Below are 19,988 nucleotides of genomic sequence, written 5' to 3'. Positions count from 1 at the left end.
CTTTAGGCCTGAGACGCGCTGTGACTTGGAATGCTAACCGAGCACTTGCGCTCCCCGCGTCAAGACAGGAACAGACTCCAAATACGAAATGAAATCAAGGCAACACCTTGCTCTTCCGCACCGGATGAAACCCTTTGTGCCGCGGATTCAACTTTTCATTTTGAAACACTTTGCAACTTACGGGAAAGTTGTAAGAATAGTTCAGACAATGCCCACCTACCCCTGAACCAGATACACCAGTTTTAAACTTTTTGCAACGTTTGTTCACTTTAAGTACTAGCCCACGTGTTCACACAGCCACGTTCCTATTAACCGCCGTAGACGAGCCACCTCTGGCCCACGGAAGGCGCTGCCGGCAGGGTACCCGGCGGCTCGGGCACTGAAGCGCCCAGTTCTTAATTTCAGCTCACATCGCGATCTCACGGTTCGTGGGTTCGAGCCCCGAGTCAGGCTCTGAGCTGAAAGCCTGGAGCCTGCTGGGGATTTTCTCTCCCTCGCTCTCTGCCCCTCCCCCACCACGCACTTTCTCTCTCTCAAAATAAATAAACAGGCTTTAAAAAAAGGCGCTGCATGCGAAGCTGGGCCAGCTGGGCCAGGACCACCCTGAGCAGGGCACAAGCATTGATCATCGCCTCGTCTCCGTCACCTTTTGAGACCAGTAGCAGACAGCACAGGCCTTTCCCAGGTAAACACTCGTTACACGCTGAATACACGACAGACTGAAGGACGCACAGGCAGCTGCTGACTGAAGGGTCATCGCCAGAGCAGGAAGCAGACCAGGTGGGCAGCTGCAGCCAGGACCGCTCGGCCCCCAGCGATGGCTCAGCTTCCTTAACTCACAGGGACATCAACAACACAGCCAGTCCCGGAGCCGTCAACAAAGAGATCACCCTGGTCCCTGGCAACCCCATCAGTGGCCAGCCGAGCCCGCCTGGGGGCAAAGGCCAGGCTGCAGGGGCCCAAGGCAGGGGCATGTGATGAAGGCAGGAGGTCAAGGCGGGGCCGCCCTGGCCAGCAGTGGGCACCAGCATGGGGGCCACCTGGACCCACCAGGAGTCCGAGGCCGTGGGGCAGAAGCCCTGTGGGAGGGGCAGGGTCTGGGCTGGGACCGGGGGGAGGAGGGGAGGTTTCAGGCACCCTGTGCCCCCTCTCTACACGTAAGGGAGATGGCCTCTCCCAGGGAAAGCCCCTCTGTCAAGTGCTGGGCTGGGATCAGCCCCAAGGCACGGTAAGAAATGAAACTCCCGATTCACAAGGAAAGACCTGGGTCTCAAGGGGAACTTACCAGGGGCCACTCAGGGCTCTGGGGCACGTGGCAGAGACACGAGGGGTCTCCAGGTCTGCCCTGCTGGCAGTGACCACAGCTGCAGGAAGCAGGCACTGAAGGTGCTGTCTCTCTGGGCAGCCAGTGGGCGGGCGGGGTCCTGCCCTTACAGCATGGGGTCAGGGGTGCAGGGTACCCTTGTATGACAAAGCCCTCGGGAATGAGGCCACACAGGCCAGCCATCATCTACCTTCGTCACCAAGCCCGCCCCGCATACCTATCCCCAGGCCCACTACAGAGGGCCCCGAGGCGGGTGACAACCGGAGGACGGTCTTGGCTGGGGTGCTAGGTGAGCCCCACAGCCAGCCTCAAAGTGAACCCCGTGACTTAATGCTAAACCTGTAAAGGTGTCTGGGCAAAGCCTAGAAGAAACCTGGTGAAACATACTAGACTCTGAGAAAAGATTTCAAAGAAAAAATCTGCACGAATGAAGCTGAAAAGATTAACACGGATTCACAAAAACCCAATGATGGTGATCACGTGCAACCAGAGAACCGCAGGCCACGGGTCCTTCCGGAACACAGCCTGCAGCACACGGTGAGACAAAACACACGTCTTCGGCCAGTAACTCTACTCTTGGGAAATTCGACCCCAAGGAAATGACCCCAAATGCTGACTTGCTCAAAGATGTTGCTAATGCTACTTATAATACCACGATGTAAGAAACTACTGAAATGCCCAAGCAGCCAAGGAAACCATGACGTTAAATCTGAACAAGGCCCAACTCAGAGGAACAATGAAAGGTTGTTCATGTTGGTGCTCAGGAGTTTACAACAAATAAACTGACGGAAAGAAGTGACAGCTGGGACCACGGACCTAAGACGTCTGCTCAGATCCCCGCCCCCCTCCCCGCCCCCCCCATGGCAAGTTGCTCATTTATGAAACTCAAAGACCAAACACTTGCACGGGGCAGGATGAAACCGTTCGAAATTAACGTCGCAGAGGAGGAATGCAGCATAAATATGAGAGAAACCCATGTTTCCCTTTCTTCCCTCCCACCTGGGCTGGGAGAGCCCCCGTGGAGCCCGGGCGGGACTTTCACAGATCCTGCCACCAGGACCGAGGACGGTCTGCCTCCTTGGCCCCCAGAACCGGGCCTATGTGAGCCACGGGCTCCTCTAGGACCTTCCAAGCACCACGGGGCAGGGTCCCCCCTGGAGGAGAACACACACTTCTCCCTCCTGCCGCCCCCCCCCCCGACTGCCTGGCGTGGAGTGGCTGCCAAAGCCCTGGGACCCCAAGCCTGACTTCGAAGGAACAAAAGGAAACCCTCCTTGGGCCGTGGGCCCTCTGGCTGCACAGCTGTCACCTTCCCTGCTAGTATTTCCCTCTGTGCTCACACAGAGGGGATGGCGTGTGCCACCACCTCGCCGGCTCCCTTACACGCGGTGACATCTTTCACTGACTGACAGTCCGGGACAGAGGGCAGCGGCTAAGTGACGTCTGTCACCACGATCTTGAGCAGGATGACACGAGTGGCAGGACACACACGCTGGCCTGCAAGCACGAGGGGCGAGCCGTCCACCGTCCCCAGGCCCCGTCAGACCCCAAGCCTGCTGGTGTCAGAGGAGAGAGGCCACAGGACCCAAGCTGTGGCCTTCGCGTCTTCACAGCACTTGGGAAGCAGCACGTGAACAGCGACGGATGAACCCACCCCCTGCGCTCCCCCCCCCGCTCCGCCAAAATCCCCACGTTTTCTTCACGAGACCGGAGTTCGAGAACCAAGCCCACGTGGCTCAGCCACACACTGACTTCGTCCACGCCCGTGGCTCTGGCGGGCCAGCTCTTCCTCTTCCGACCCAGTGTCTGCTGTGGGCAAAACCATTTACCTGGGAAGAAAACTAAGGCAAAAACAGGGTGCGGCTCCAAACAAGCTGAGAAGCACGCGTTAAAACATTCAAAAGGAAAGGCCTGCAAACGGCAAACTGAGGCCTGGAGTCAACCCGCTGACGCGGAGAACTTTCTCACTAACAGGAAAATTCCAAACTCGGAGCCCCAAAAGCACACGTGTTTTTAAAAGCAGACACCAGGGGTGCCTGGGTGGCTCAGTGGGTTAAGCGTCTGACATCAGCTCAGGTCATGATCTCATGGTTTGTGGGTTCGAGCCCCGCCTCGGGCTCTGTGCTGACAGCTCAGAGCCTGGAGCCTGCTTCGGATTCTGTGTCTCCCTCTCTCTCTCTGCCCCTCCCCTGCTTGCACTCTGTCTCTCTCTCTCTCTCTCTCAAAAATAAATAAATATTTAAAATTTTTTAATTAAAAAAAAAAAAAAGCAGTCACCAAAACGTAAAAACTACTGGGCTTTAAGATATGATGAGTTGAGCCCTCTGATGTGGACATCATTCCTGCAGACGCTCTGCCCGACGCACACGGCCCCTTGCGCCTGGTCCCAGACCCTCCCGGGGGCCAGTGGGGGGCTCCTTAAGGTCACAGGTGCAAGCAGCTACAGCAACAGCTCCGATCTTCAACCAACAAACGGTGTAAGATAAACGTGAATGAGGTCCCCGAGGCGCCACCGCAAGTGCCATCGAAGCCACCGACAGCGAGGACACAACAGCCCGAGGGGAACCCGGATCCAGGCCGGCACGGCCGCCCCACAGCACAGCCCTTACAGGGAAACGGGGCCCGCAGAGCACCCTAACCCCACCCAGCCCGCGGCCCAGAGCAAGACGCTGAGGGACACCAGCGAAATGGGAACCAGTGCGGCTGCGTGACAAGGACGTTTACGCCAGTTCTGTACGTGTTCGAAAACGTCCCGGGTCAGTAAGAATCACGCGGTGGGGCCCACACAGCTTGTAGTTTAGGGAGAATAAGTGATCCCGCGATGCAGACGCAGACAGACTCTAAGGTGCTATGGGACCAGCAGGCCGCGGCTCTGGGGCTGCACAGGCACAGGCCCTCTTCTCCAGGTCGTCACTCACAGGGGACCGCGAGCGAGCATGAACAGAAGTGACAGCAGCAACCACCCCCCAGCGGCCTGCCTGGCGAGCGGAGCTCCTGGCTCATTAAACGACCTCCGAACCTCCTGGCGAGCGCGGGGTCAGTGTTTGAGGGACCGCGCCTTTGTGAGCGTGGACAGTACATCACTAAACCACAACGGCCTCGTCCACGTCCCCACAACACTCCTGCTCTCACGGCCACTTCAGGGCACGACGATGCCCTCAGCTCCACGTCTTCTTTAGCACAAGACCGAGTTTTCTCCATTTCAAAGACTGCGTTTCAACAGCTGCTCCTTTGCTTTCCCGTGTATCTTACGGGAAGCGCTAAACCCGTCCTGAAACGGTGCCACCAGCCTCACTCGCTGCCTGGCTATGACCTGGTGGGGCAGCTGGGCACACGTGCATCCGCAGGGCACACACAGGGCACACGTGCACCCATCGGGGCACACACAGGGCACACGTGTGTCCACCGGGGCACACACAGGGCACACATGCATCCGCAGGGCACACAGGGCACATGTGCGTCCACAGGGCACACGTGCACCCACCGGGACACACACAGGGCACACGTGCACCCATCGGGGCACACACAGGGCACACATGTGTGCGTCCACCGGGGCACACACAGGGCACACGTGCATCCATTGGGGCACACACAAGGCACACGTGCGTCCACAGGGCACACACAGGGCACACGTGCACCCATCGGGACACACACAGGGCACACGTGTTTCCACAGGGCACACACAGGGCACATGTGTGTCCATCGGGGCACACACAGGGCACACGTACATCCACCAGGGCACACACAGGGCACACGTGCATCCACCAGGGCACACACAGGGCACACGTGCATCCATCAGGGCACACGTGCATCCATCGGGGCACACACAGGGCACACGTGCGTCCACCGGGGCACAAACAGGGCACACGTGCGTCCATCAGGGCACACACAGGGCACACGTGCATCTGCAAGGCACACACAGGGCACACGTGCATCCATTGGGGCACACACAGGGCACACGTGCACCCATCGGGGCACACACAGGGCACACGTGCATCCATCGGGGCACACACAGGGCACACGTGCGTCCACCGGGGCACACACAGGGCACACGTGCATCCGCAGGGCACACACAGGCCACATGTGCGTCCATCGGGGCACACACAGGGCACACGTGTGTCCACAGGGCACACATGCGTCCACCGGGCACACACAGGGCACACGTGCGTCCATCGGGGCACACGCAGGGCACACGTGCATCCATCGGGGCACACACAGGGCACACGTGCGTCCACCGGGGCACACACAGGCCACACGTGCGTCCATTGGGGCACACACAGGGCACACGTGCGTCCACCGGGGCACACACAGGCCACACATGCACCCATCGGGGCACACACAGGGCACACGTGCGTGCACCGGGGCACACACAGGGCACACGTGCATCCGCAGGGCATACACAGGCCACACGTGCGTCCATCGGGGCACACACAGGGCACACGTGCATCCACCGGGGCACACACAGGGCACACGTGCATCCACCGGGCACACACAGGGCACACGTGCGTCCACCAGGGCACACAGGGCACACGTGTATCCGCAGGGCACACACAGGCCACACGTGTGTCCATCGGGGCACACACAGGGCACACGTGTGTCCACAGGGCACACATGCGTCCACCGGGCACACACAGGGCACACGTGTGTCCATCGGGGCACACGCAGGGCACACGTGCATCTATCGGGGCACACACAGGGCACATGTGCATCCACTGGGGCACACACAGGGCACACGTGCACCCATCGGGGCACACACAGGGCACACGTGCATCCACCGGGGCACACACAGGGCACACGTGCGTCCACCGGGGCACACACAGGGCACACGTGCGTCCACCGGGGCACACACAGGGCACACGTACATCCGCAGGGCACACACAGGCCACACGTGCGTCCATCGGGGCACACACAGGGCACACGTGCATCCACCGGGGCACACACAGGGCACACGTGCATCCACCGGGGCACACACAGGGCACACGTGCGTGCACCGGGGCACACAGGGCACACGTGCATCCGCAGGGCACACACAGGCCACACGTGCGTCCATCGGGGCACACACAGGGCACACGTGCGTCCACCGGGGCACACACAGGCCACACGTGCGTCCACCGGGGCACACACAGGGCACACGTGCGTCCACCGGGGCACACACAGGGCACACGTGCGTCCACCGGGGCACACACAGGGCACACGTGCGTCCACCGGGGCACACACAGGGCACACGTGCACCCATCAGGGCACACACAGGGCACACGTGCATCCATCGGGGCACACACAGGGCACACGTGCATCCGCAGGACACACACAGGCCACACGTGCGTCCATCGGGGCACACACAGGGCACACGTGCGTCGATCAGGGCACACACCGGGCACACACAGGGCACACGTGCGTCCATCGGGGCACACACAGGGCATACGTGCATCCACAGGGCACACACAGGACACACGTGCGTCCACCGGGGCACACACAGGGCACACGTGCATCCAGCACTTTCTCTGCAGCAGCAGCAGAGTACCCCCCACCCCCAGCCCCACTGATTACCCTTCACTCTGCCCTACTCACCACCACCCAGAAGAACCTGGTCCCGGTAGCCTCCCCGGGCACCTGTCCGGGGAAGGGGTCACCATCTGTGTCTCAGAGGCCCGTCTGTCTGTCTTTGTCACCTCCCCTTCAGGACATGCACTTCAGCAAAGCAAGGGCCTCGCTGGCAGCTGAGAGCCCTGCATGTGGCAGGCATGGGGCTGGGCCTGCTGCACAGGCCACCTCTGCTGTGCCATCCAGGGACCAGAGGCTGGAGAGGTGATGCCTGGCAACCGGAGAACCTTCACTAACGCAGGATTGAGAAGCACACGTGCAAACGTGCAAATACAAGCTACGGTAAATCACGTCCCACACGTTCAGGCCTAACCACCACCACCACCACCCCCCCAGTCCTGTGAATGTGACCTTGTTTGGAAACAGGGTCTTCGCAGATCTAATCAAGTTAAGGTGAGGTCATCATAGCAGACGTTGATTCAACGTAACTGATACCCTCTTAAGAATAAGGAAATCCCAGGGAGCCTGGGTGGCTCAGTCAGTTAAGTATGACTTTGGCTCGTGGTTCGTGGGTTAAGCCCCATGTCGGGCTCTGTGCTGACAGCTCAGAGCCTGGAGCCTGCTTTAGATTCTGTGTCTCCCTCTCTCTGCCCCTCCCCGCTCTCAGAAATAAATAAGACATTAAAAAAACATTAAAAAATTGTTTTAAAAGAATAAGGAAATTCAGGAGCAGCTGGCAGGCTCAGTTGGAGGGGCATGTGACTCTTGGTCTCGGGGTCATGAGTTCAAGCCCCAAGTTGGGTATACAGATTACTTAAAAAAAAATTTTAAGGGGCTCAGCTAGTTAAGCATCCGACTTCGGCTCAAGTCATGATCTCGCAGTTTGTGAGTTTGATCCCTACGTGGGGCTTGGTGCTGACAGCGCAGAACCTGCTTGGGACCCTCCATTCCCCTCTCTTTCTGCCCCTCCCCAGCTTGTTCTCTCTCCGTGTCTCAAAAATAAATAAACATTACAAAATTTTAACAAAAAATAAATAAAACAAAGTAAGAAGGAAATCTAGACACAAAGGGGAGGAGACCATGAGAACACACAGAAGAGATTGGCGTGATGCATCCAGAGGCCAAGGAGCACCCAGGATTGCCAACAGATGGGTCCTCCCCTGCAGCCTTTGCAGACAGTGTGGCCCTGCGCACATTCTGATTTGGGGCTCCTGGTCTCCAGAACCGTGAGAGAATGAATCTCCATTGTATAGAAACCAGGTCTGTGGTGTTCTGTCACGACAGTCCCGGAAACTCATACAACAGCAACCTAACTCAGAGCACTGCTCCCAGTCAGATGATCACAAAGGCCGGATGAGATGGGGCGTGAGTGGTTCTGCACCTCCTGTGTGTCCCATGCGCCAACACGCACCCCATCCAAGTCAGTGGTGTGCAGCAGAGCTGGGAGATGCATCTTTCTGAAGCTGTCCGAGGGGCTCCAAGGTGAGAACCACGATACAGTCCGCCCCTTCACCCAGGAAAGCCACGCGGCAAAGGTGCCGGCGTTCAGAACCCAGAACCCAGGCAGGGGTGGCCGTTCAACAGCTCGGTGGCCCTTGCCCCTGCCGCTGGGTGGAAGCACCAGACCTTTCCCGTGGGCTGTGGGCGGAGACAAGGGGAGAGCGCAGCACGCGCCCTTCTGAGTGACGAGTGAGGTGTGGTGTGTGGGCTGCTCTGGAGGCACAGAGCAGAAGGCAGCTGTGCAGAGAAGGGTGGACCCCCAGGGGTGGCCCGCACACCACAGCAACACCAAGGGCAGCTCCAGAACAGCTCCTGGACAAACCTGTGTCTGCACTGAGAGTCACGTGCTCGCTTTAGTGGGCACCCAAAAAGGGTAACCGACATCAAACGCACGATTTCGTGGATATTCTTGCTTAAAACAAGACAAAGATCGGCTTACGTAAAAAGTAAGAGGATTGTGAATGATCTTGAGCAGGTGTGGGCAGTGCACCGGGAGGCTGCCGTGCTGGTGCTCCGTCCGCTCTCCCTGCGCAAGGACGGCATGCCTACTGGTCCCAGGAGAGAAGACGGCAAGACACATCTGGCCTCTGACCGAGCCCCCGACCTCTGTGCTGGACACAGTGAAGGCGTGCTTCTCAGTGCTGACCCCTTCCCAACCTGCTCCTCGGGCCCCGAGTGCACACACACACACCTTGGAAATACTCGTGGCTCTCTCCATCGGGAGAACTCTGCAGTACTGCGGGCAACCTCGCCAGCCGCCCTCTGCCCCATCAGCAAGGCCAGCTGGGTCTCCACCGTGCCGAAGACAGCAAAGCAGCACCGGCAGTCCGGAAGCCAGAGCAGAGGAGACGCCAACAGGTTCAGAAGACCACCTATCCACTCCTCAGATGTTCACTACATTGCCCAATCAAGTTCGGCGGGCAAGTGTCAAACCAACTTTTCTCTCTCTTTTTCTTAAGTGTATTTATTCATTTAAGTAGCCTCTACACCCAACATGGGGCTCGAACTCACGACCCCAAGATGAAGAGCTGAATGCTCCGCCAACTTTAATTCAAAGGGGCGGCCAAAGACAGTGTCACCTTTTCACTCCTTGTTCTGGTCTCATTCTGCCAACACAAGAAAAGAAAATGAGAAAGCCGAGCCTACTCAGTATTAAAAATCACTTTGTTCGGCCTCCCGGTGGGCCACACAGATGTGTGGTTACTGCCCCAGTGCACGGTGTCTGCTAAGGAGCTCTGAAAAGTTCTTCAAACTACTCTGAGGTTGGAGGAAAAAAAGCCTTCACACAAAATGAAACAAAAACAACGAAACGATATAGAAACGTGTTTCTGTATCGCCACAGGCGATGGAAAACCACCACATCCCCGCGGAAAGGCCTGTGAACTTCCACTTCCAAAGTTGCCCACGTACGACCAAGAGCAAAAACGGAAAGATAGTCTGTGACAAGCTGAGTGGAATTACCGAGCTGCACGGGGCGACATGACTCAGAAACGTCCCCCTGGCTTCAGGCGAGGGCCTTGCCCAGTGCCCACCCGTGCGCCCTTGCACGTCCTGACTCCTTCGGGCTCTCTTGACAAATAATCACAGCACGGGCACCTCTGCGTGGTTACGGAAAACACCCTGCAGCCGGCCCCAAGCGCTCAGCAACTGCGAGTCCAGTCTGCAAGGACTCCCATCCCCAACTCTCTCTCATCTCAGAAGGTCGCACAGGAAAAGCGCCACCTCTAGCGACTCAGAAGCGGATGGAGGAAGCAGGACGGAGTGGCACCCAAACGGGGAGCATGAAGAGCTCGCACCAGCCGCCACCGCAGGGCCCGGAGGGCAGGGCGCCTGTGAGGGAAGGGGCACCCGGCTGAGTCCCCAGAGTCCCAATGCGCCGCAAATATCCTGCCGTCTGCCGGAGGCCGCGCCGGAAGCGGCCCGCATACCAAGGAGCTCTCTGGCAGCAGGAGGAGAACGCACAAGGCCGCCACCCGGGAGCCCTGGGACTCCGGCCACGGGCCCCGGGCTCAGGCCCGCCCAGACCCGCAGCCTCCAGGGTCCGGGGCCCAGGCCCAAACACGCCATCTGGGAAACACCGGGCGGTGCCGACCTCCCTGCACACGCGTGGAGAAGCACGAGGGCGGGGAGCCAGAGACACTCAACCCCAGGGCCTGAGGCGGCACCTGCCGGGCCCCAGCGCCCCACCCCCTCCCCGGGGCAACGAGGGCATGCGGGGTGGGTCTATGCATCAGACCCACCGGGAAGGGGAGCGTCTGACCCGACAAGGTGTGGGCAGGCTCCTCGTGGGGCACGGGGCCGCCGCCGGGCCTGCAGCCGGTCTGCCGTTTGAGGAGGGCCTGTGTGCCCGTGAACCTGTGGGTGACCCTGGGCCAGCTGCTACCTTCTGTACCAGCGTGTTCTCTGTCTCTAAATGAAACTGAGTAATTTCTGCCTCTCTCAAAATTTCCTAAGCGGACTTAAAGCTTCTGAAATAAAAGGATAATGGCACTCAGAAGCTTTACTACTTTAGGGGCACCTGGGTGGCTCAGTCGGTTAAGCATCTGACTTCAGCTTAGGTCACAGCTTGTGAGTTTGAGCCCCGCATCAGGCTCGGAGCCTGGTTCAGATTGTGTCTCCCTCTATCTCTGTCCCTCCCCTCCTCATGCTCTGTTACTGTCTCTCTCAAAAATAAGTAAACGTTAAAAAAAAAAAAAAAAGAAGTTTTACTACTTTAAATGGGATGGGATGAGAAAAGAAACGTTTTTAAGATTCAAACAGGGCCAGGGGCACTTGGGTGGCTCAGTACGTCCAGCATCAGACTCCCGGTTTCAGCTCAGGTCACGATCTCACAGATTCATGGGTTCAAGCCCCGAGTCAGGCTGTGTGCTGACAGGTCAGAGCCCGGAGCCTGCTGGGGATTTTCTGTCTCCCTCTCTCTCTCTGCCCCTCCCACTCCCAATCTCTCTCTCTCTCTCTCAAAATAAATAAGTAAACATTAAAAAAAAGAAGAAACTTTGGGAGTGTCTCTCTATTGTGACTCAAAAGCACACCTGTCAACACACAAAGTTCAAAACTGCGTGAACATTATTTCTCACTTTTCTAGTCTAAAATACCTACCTTTGCGAGTTTTAAGTCCAAATAATGATGTTTTAAAATACCCAGTAATTTTTAAATCTGAATATGACTTAAATAGCATTATTGATAAGAAATTTAACAGAAAACTTTGGATAAATCATACTAGGATCAAATTTAACTGGCCTGGTTTCTTTTTACCCTTTAACAGAAAAACTTTCTAGTTTGTTAGGAAAGGTTATCTCTGTCTTCCATGACTTTTTCATCTACAAATAACATCCCAGGCCACATTCTGCCATCACTAGCAAACCAAAACACAAAGCCTGGGTCTGCACATGTAAGACGCAAAGTGTTCAGGCCGGAATGGCAGAAAAGAGGGAACCCTTCCCTAACCTCATGGCGTGAGGCCCAGCCATACAGGCCACGCACAGCCAGAGCTGGGGGCCGAAGGCATCAGAACCACAATCAGGATGACACAGTATTTCAAACACTTAAATCAGCCTCGTGGCCTCAACAGAGATTTTTAATCATCCACTCGTTCTTAGCAGCCAGCCCACTAAAGGAAACTGGTAGCAATGTTTTATCAGGGGAGGGGACAGATACACAGGGGAATTCTGGGCAATGTGCCATCACTCAACAGACTTTAAGGTAAATTACGTTAGGTCAGAGGAAATAAAAAGTCTATGCATTTTTTTAATGTTTATTTATTTTTGAGAGAGAGAGAGAGAGAGAGAGAGAATGAGAATCAATGGGGGGAGGGGCAGAGAGAGAAAGGGAGACACAAAATCCGAAGCAGGCTCAAGGCTCTGAGTTGTCAGCACAGACCCCGACACGGGGCTCAAACCCACGAACGGTGAGATCATGACCTGAGCTGAAGTCAGACGCTTAACTGACTGAGCCCCCCAGGCGCCCCAAAAGCCTATATTTTTATGAGAACATGGGTCAGGAAGGAATGCCAGCTCCCAGAATGGACTGCCGTGGCAGGTGCTGTGCTGCAAGGTGTGAGGAGAACAGGAGGGACGGAGGCTTCTAGAACCTTCCCCTCACCTTAACACGGCAGCCAAGAAGGCACCTGGGCACGTGACGTGTCAGCAAAGGAAGGAATTAGCTCAGGTGACCGGGCGCTCTTCTAAGCACCGTGCGCTAAGTGGGTCTCCTCAGCTCGTACAGGCTGGTCCAAGACCTCTGGTAGAGAACAAAGCAGGAGGGCCACACAGCTGTCCCAGAAACACATACCACAGGGACAGTGTGGCCCAATTTCTTTTAATTTGAAAAGCCCCACATACGGATAACGTTGGAAAGTTCACTCTCTTAAAACTTAATTTCGTGTAACATGTTTGTAAATAACACACCCTCTGACAGCAAAAGGGCATCAGGCCTAAGCATTTCCTCTAAACCAGGAGTGATCTTGCCCTTTCCAGGGGTCTGTGTTGCCCTTTCTGTGCTCATGTGTGACGGAGGAGCACGGGTGTCACCGGGGTTAGGGAATCACCGGGCCCTGGATAACTGAGTGGGGACACAGAGCGTCAAAGAGGGTGGTGCCCCTCTAGGCGGCAGTCACCTGAGCCCCAGAAGGTGGACATCACCGGGGTCTGAGCACAGGAACGAGGCATTTTCAGAGAGAAAACAGGCAAACCTGAACAGAAATGGTCTCATCAAAACGAAACTCTTATATCCAAGATGACGTCAACGAGAGGCTTAATAAAATGCCTTCCCTAAGGCTGGTCTCCAGGAAAGGCCCAAAGTGAGGACCTTCCACTATCTTCTAAAGAAAACTCACAACAACCACCCCCGTCCCTCCTTCAGCAGAGACTATGAAGAGGACAACTAACTTTATAGGGGACACAGGGCTTAGATCTCAGTAACTTGTGCCTCAGCATGCCTATCATTCACTTAATTCTTTCTGGAATAACAAGGCACCCCACAGTTTTCAGTGCAAAATATCTAAAACTACCATAAAATAAACCAAATGAAAGGACTCCAGTATGATAAAATACTACTGTTTACTTCATTATTCATGTGAAAAGCCCTCCTCTAAATTTCTCTCTGAGGAACGAGCTATTTTCCATTCCTGCGGAGTGGAAATATTGCCTTGTACAGGCAGCGAGCGGGCCAGCCACACAGTGAATCCACAAGTCTGTTACCCACACGGAAAGTTAGCTTTGATAATAAATCCAACAGGAAAGATTCTACAACTGACCCGATTAAGCTGCACGCGAGCACTCCGTGCACAGGTGTCCGCGCCCAGCAGTTTGCAAAACGCGTTGCCTAATTAGCATTTCTTTAAACAATGCTGATAACAATCTTGCCACCGTAATCCTCCACAAATGCGTAGCTGAGACTGTAGCACGGGAAGCGCGAGGAAATTCGCTGTGAATCTCAGTCAAACTTTCTTTTGTTTATATTTCTCGGTGTCAGAAAATATCTGTTCTTTACCCCTTGTGGCTTGTACCCAGGCTCCTCGGTCCAGCCCTATTGTGCGTGGTCCGTTACACCTACAAATAATAAATTTGTTACCGGGGCCAGGGGAACCCCAACTAGCCACAGCCCTCCTCCTGGCGCAGAAAATTCCCCATTTGCCATCGGATTGAGTTGTCAGACAGTGACTCGTGCTACCCTGTGAAACTGACATGTCTATTTACGGAGAAACAAAGACACCGCTCGCGGCGGACCCGGCTCCCTCCGCGCGCCCCGTCCGCTCCGCGCGCCCCTGGCCGCTCCGCGCGCCCCGTCTCCTCCGCGCTCCTCTGGCCACCCGGCCCCGAGGCCCCTGCGCCCTGGTTCATCCAGCAATTAAAATGGAGACGAGGCCGGTGGCCGGCGTCAGGGGGAGACAATGACCCCAAAGGCCTGGTGGGGCGCGGGGACCCTCCTGCGCCCACCTCCCGCAGTTCCGACTCTTGGCAAACTCGGCGCGGGCGGGTCCGGGTGCGGCTCGGCGGCGCGGGCGGGGGGCGCGCGGGACGGCGCGGGCGGGGGGCGCCAGGACGCCCCTGGGCTGCCTCCTGGGGCCGGGCGTTGACGCAGCAGAAATTACCAGCTGGAAAATTCCCCTTTTGGAGGTGACGGGGGAGGGATCGCGGCGGCAGCGGCAGGAGGCGCGGAGGGCGAGGGGCGCCGGGCAGCCCCGCCGCCGCCGCCGCCGCCGCTGCCGCCGCCGCCGCCGCCTCCGCGCGCAGCCCCCGCGGGGACCCCGCACCGCCCCCGCCCGCCCCGCCCGCGAGCCGCCCGAGCTTCAGGATCGGCGGGGGCCGGGCTGGGTCGCCGCCGCCGCCCCCGAAGCCGCAGCCGGGGCGCGCCGATCGCCGCCAGGAGGGCGCCCCCGCGGGGCGGGGCGCAGTGGGGCGCGGGGCAGCAGGCGGCGGGGGCGCGCCCCGGCTCGGAGCTGCCCGGCCTCGGAGCGGCCCCTGGCCGGGCCCGGCCGCGATGCGCCGGCCCGGCCGCGCGGACAATGAGCCGGCGCGCCTTACCTGTGACCCCATGGGGCGCGGGCGAGGGGCGGGCGCCGCGGCCGCCGGACCGGCGCCGGTGATCGCCGCCGCCGCCAGGCGAGCGCTGCGTCCGGGCGGGTCCGAGCTGCGCGCTCGCCTCGGCTGCTCCGTCCGTCTGTCCGTCCGTCCGTCCGTCAGGCCGGCGCGCGCCCCCGCGCCCGCTCCAACCCCGCGGCCCCCGCCGCCCGCGCGCGCGCCCCGCCTGCGGACCCTGACCCCGCCCCCCGGCGCGCGCCCCGGCCGCTGCTGATTGGCCCGAGCGGCGCCCGGGCCGCGGCCACCGCCCCGGGCCCCGCCCCCGCCGGCCCCGCCGCCGGCCCCGCCCCTCGCTGGGCCACCGGGCTCGGCGCCGCGGGGCGGGAGGGGGCCGCGGCGGGGGGTCGGCTCCTCCGGGCCCCCCCCGCCCGCCCCGTGGGCGGCCGGACAGCGGAAGTGCGGGCTGGAGCTCGCTGGGCATTGTGGGAAGCCCCCTCCCCTGGGTTGGCGGGGGGCGGGGGCGGCGCGGCGTGGGGGTCTCGGAGCGCCGGTGCGGGTGCCCGCGGGGGGCCGAGCGGCGGGCCGAGCACCGCGCGGGAGATGGGGCTCGGGGACTAGGGCCCCCCCCCCCCCGCCCCTTCCTCCCGGCGCGGCCCACGCGCCTCTTCCTCGGGGGCGCGCGGGTCCCCGGGCCACAGGCTGTCCCCACGACCCGATGCGCAGTCCCGCCGCGCGCGTCTCGCAAACTTCGCGACTTCCCCGCCTGCTCAGGAGGCGGTGCGGACCTCGCGCGGTGCGGAGAGAAAGCGCTGTCGCGGCGGCGCTGGGGCGCGCGGCTGGAGAGGGCCTGTGGCCGCGCGCTCGCGCCGTCGGGGGACCTCGGCGCTCCCGGGGAGAGGGGCACCTCGGGGCGCGGGCCACGCGACGGCCCCCGCCCCCGGGGGCTTGGGTTCGGCCAACTTAGGAGCGCCGGCGGCTGCGCGCGCAGGGTCCCTTCCGCCGCGTCGTGCGTCCCGCGCGGGTGCGGCCCCCGGGGAAGGGGCGAAGGAGCGGGGAAACAGGCCGCCTGGGGCAGCCGGCCCCCTCACCCCCCCTCCACGACCTGGAGTCGTGCTGCCCGGGATGGGCCCCTGCGCCTCCCCTTCTCGCCCCCGCTGTCGTCGAGCCGAGCCCTCGGGCGGGCTGAATGGGAAGCGTGGCCCCACATTCCTGGCTGGCCTGTGCGGGGGCAAAGGCCACCTCGCTTCCTCCCGCGGGCGCGGCGGTGGGAAGGGAGGTGAGCCTGTGGCTAGCCAGCCGCGCAGAGGAGTGGAGCACGACCCCGGCCATCCAATGGCGAGGCTGCGCGGGCCGTCTGCGCCCTGCCTCCCTGCGGGGCCGGGGGCCCGAGCGCCGCGGCAATTCCTCGGGAGGTGGGAGGCGGCGGGCCATTATGGATGCTTTCTCAGGATGTGTGAGGAGGCATTCACTGGGCTGCAGCGGGAGGGCAGGCGGCGGGGGAATTTCTCCTTGAGTGCACAAGGGCGAGCCGCGGTCTGGCAGCCAGCGATGAAAGGCCCGGACACTCCCTCACTTCTAGCCGGCGCCTGGAAATGGCTGTGCAGACACCCTCACCGCACTCCCTTCCCGCTGCCTGGTCTGGCGCTGCCGGCCCGCGAGCCCCCTCCCGAGCCTTTCTGTGGAGGACCCTCGCAGTCACATCCTCCTGGTCTGGAACAGCAGGCCCCAGTTTCCTCAGCCAGGAAGTGAAGGTTGGACGCAGTGGCCCTGGGAAGAAGCGGGTGCCCCTAGGCCTCCGGAGAGTCCAGCCGGTCACCTGCCTCCTCCTTTGAGAGGACAGGGGGCGCTCTCGGCAGGAGTCTCCCCACCTGCGTGCCTAGAGCACCCGTGTAGCCCACGGTGGAAAGGGGGCCAAACGGATGAGGACCAGCCCCCTGGTGCCTGCCCTCCTCTCGGGGAGCCCAGCCTCTCCCGAGATGTCTCAGTCCCCTAAGACGCTCTGCAAACAGAACAGCCTTGCGGAGTTGTCACCTCCACTGTGGGTGCGGGAATGAGAGCTGCAAAGCCTACCTCAGTCAGAGCACACAGTGGTGCTCAGTCGTTGCTCAGCAGGCCTGCCCGCAAGAACCGAGCCCTTGTCTCACCAGGACCAGAGCCCATCACAGCCCAGGGCTTCTGCTCCCGACAGAAAGGCTTGCTGAGTTCTGGAATAAGCCCCTCTCTCTCCACCACTCCCCTACCCTGCCTCAAGGTTACCTGTCTCCTGCATTCCAGCGATGGGACTGAAAGTCCCATCTTTTCTGCTCCAAGAACTAACAGAAGGGCAAGCAGCCTGAAGAGGAAGCCGATAACACCAAAAAGGCAGAAGCGAGAACAGTCCAGCGATGCTTGATCAAGCCATACCTGAAGCCAGCTACCTACCCAGATGGTTATTGTTCTGTGAACTAATAACCCCTTTATATTCACACACACACAAGAAACAAACAGCCAACAGCAACAGCTGTGGCCTCTCAGCAGAGCCAGGAGAAAAAGGGGATCACGTAGCTGGACTCCTTTGAGCCACATCGGCGCATCTGCTTCGATGGGAGATACTAGCTGCATGGCCCCAGGGACCCCACATTCATCAGTGCCCAGTGTCGGCTAAGCTGCTGCCAGGATTGGATTCACAGTGGGCAGATGCCCAGGCTGGGTTGCAAAGCCTCCTCTCTTCCTTGGATCCCCCGGACATCCGTGCAGATGACGTGCCCTGCCCCTCACTGCTGAGGCGTGGCACTGCCATCTAGGCGGTACCTGCTACCTGACAATCAGCTGGCCTCTCACTGTCTGCGAACAGATGGCCTTTCTGAGGCAGCTTCACCGTGGAAGCAGCTCTGGGAACAGGTGAGGACCAAGGGTACGACCTCAGCAGCACTTCGGGCTCAGTGTCTCGCAGACGGGTGTCTGAGAGGGTGCAGGGGATACGGTGCCTGAGAGCACTGGTGAGCTGAATGTGGTCCCCGCCCTAGCTAAGCTGGTAGACGAGACAGGTTAAGAAATGGCTGGTCGGGGGGCACCTGGGTGGCGCAGTCAGTTAAGCATCCAACTCGGTTTCTGCTCAGATCACGATCTCACGGTTTGTGGGTTCCAGCCCCGCATCGGGCTCTGTGGTGACAGCTCAGAGCCTGCTTGGGATTCTGTCTCCCTCTCTCTCTCTGCCCCCACCTTCAATAAACAAACAAACAAACAAACTTGAAAGAAAGAAAAAGGAAGGAAGGAAGGAAGGAAGGAAGGAAGGAAGGAAGGAAGGAAGGAAGAAAGAAAAAGAAAGAAAGAAAGAAAGAAAGAAAGAAAGAAAGAAAGAAAGAAAGAAAGAAAGAAAAGAAAAGAAAGGTGGATGGTTGAGGCTCTGCACTCCCTGGTCATTGCAAGCTGGTCATTCTGGAAATTCACCCCTAGCCACATGTGTGAGCTTGTCAGCAGCCTGCCCAAGAGACGTGTCAAGGCTTGTGACAGTCTGGGGGCCTGGAAAGAATGAGCAGCGGCAGGCCAGGGTAGGGGGCTTGAGGGCCAAAGTGCTAGAAGGCAGTCGGGCCCACAGATGTGCTTGCTGATGGCAGTCCCCCCAAAACATGCTGACCCCGCCCTCGGACCTTTGAAGGACAGACTCGGCTCGGCAGGGTCCCCATGAGGTCCTGGCGCTGCCCCCTGCACCAGGTGTTCGGCCAGCCCCCGCCCTGTCCTCCACCCCCACGGCGTGGCTTCAGGAGGGCAGAGCAGCTGGCAGGGGTCCAGCCTCATGCCAGGTGCTCTGATGCCACCACGGGAGCAGGGCCCTGCCTCCCACGGGCTTGCTCCCGTGCGGCATAGCCCAGGGGGAGCTGTGGGAAAGACAGGAGGAGCAGCAGACATCCCCCGCACCTTCCTTCCGGAGCCCCCGTGTTCCCCCCCCTTGCCAGGCCCTCACCACCACCCCACCTTCCCCCAGGCAGCGTCCCCACCCCCGTGCTCCCCCAGCTGGGTTTTCTGAGCTGACTTCAGTCGGAGAACTTGTCTGTTTATTCTCCAACCGGTGGTGTTGCTCTGCCATCCCCATGGCAACAGCCCTGGGAGTCCTGCCCCCTCCCGGGGAGCTGCCCGGAACCTGCCCCTGTCCTCTCCCAGCCCCTGCTGGAAGCAGGACCCGACCGACCGACCGGGGAGGCGGAGGGGCCGAGGGCAGGGCGGGCCTGAGGATGCTGGGGCTGCCCCGCAGGACCCGCCCCTGCACGTCACCCCGGGGGGACCGACCGGCCGAGGCGAGGCGGCTCCAGGCTGCAGCACGGCACCGCCCCGCCCACGTCTGTGGCCAGCTGGCCCTGCTCTCCTGCTGGGCCTCCCCGAGACCACCCTCCAGAGTCGCTCGGGGCCAGGGGCTACCTGCCAACCCCACGGCCGCCCCACCCCAGCTGTCCTCCGGGCCGGCGCCCCTGCCAAGCCCCAACTGCCCGTCCAGCTGCCACCGCCAACTGCCGCCCCGTCTCCGTTCCAAGCGCTCACCCCCAGCCGTCCCTCCGAAGTGCCGCTGACAACCGCCAGCACCCTTCCTTCCTGAGCCGCCGCTCCCACCAGCACCCTCAGGCCCCAGCATAGGGGCCGTGCTCCCAGACCTGCCCTCCGGGACCGAGGCTGGGCCACACCTGCTGTGTTCCCCGGGAGGAGCTGGTGTCAGAGAACAGAAAGCTGGAGACGCGTCTGGGGGCCAAGGGCCTGGCAGGCAGAGGGGAAAGGGCGGGAAGAGAATGGAACAGAAGTGGGGGGGGGGAGAGACAGAGCACAGCTACCACCCTCAGTGCCAGCTGCACGGCCAGGCCAGCACAGGGGTGGGACGGCAGCTGGGGCGTGGCCTGGGCAGCCCCAGGGGACTGTGGGGAGTGCTGGGGCCTGTCCTCAGGGGGTCGGGGACGGCTCGGCCTGACCACCGACTTTGCCCTGGCCTGGCAACGGTCAGAGGGCATTTTGCCTCCCTCTCCCCCCAGGTCTGTCTCTGGGGGCCACCAGCCTTCCCCAGACCCAGGTGGGCCCAGTTCTTGGCTCTCCACTGTCCAAAGCCAGCCTGAGCTCAGAGGGGTAGCACTGGGCTCCCT

The 19,988-nt window shown here is 60.2% G+C and overlaps 1 protein-coding gene across 4 annotated transcripts in view; it reads right to left on the bottom strand.

The window, feature by feature from the left end:
* The window catches only part of ZBTB46 (zinc finger and BTB domain containing 46), a 68,032-nt gene extending 48,469 nt beyond the window's left edge, over nucleotides 1–19,563 (bottom strand). Inside the window, exons 1-2 of one of the 4 annotated variants that reach the window (XM_053889995.1) lie at nucleotides 14,890–15,105; nucleotides 9,057–9,471 (exon numbers count right to left, since the gene is read on the bottom strand). The gene's annotated coding sequence lies outside the window, so the exon portion shown is untranslated. Of the gene's footprint in view, nucleotides 1–9,056; nucleotides 9,472–14,889; nucleotides 15,108–19,541 lie in introns of those variants that run through there. The other 3 variants (XM_053889996.1, XM_053889997.1, XM_053889993.1) reach the window with 3 other exon arrangements.
* Nucleotides 19,564–19,988: the final 425 nt, after the last annotated feature.

This window comes from Panthera pardus, unplaced genomic scaffold (assembly GCF_024362965.1).
Source record: "Panthera pardus isolate Hobbes unplaced genomic scaffold, ASM2436296v1 HiC_scaffold_25, whole genome shotgun sequence".
Lineage (NCBI taxonomy): Eukaryota > Metazoa > Chordata > Mammalia > Carnivora > Felidae > Panthera > Panthera pardus.
This window is presented reverse-complemented; position numbering and strand designations above follow the sequence as displayed.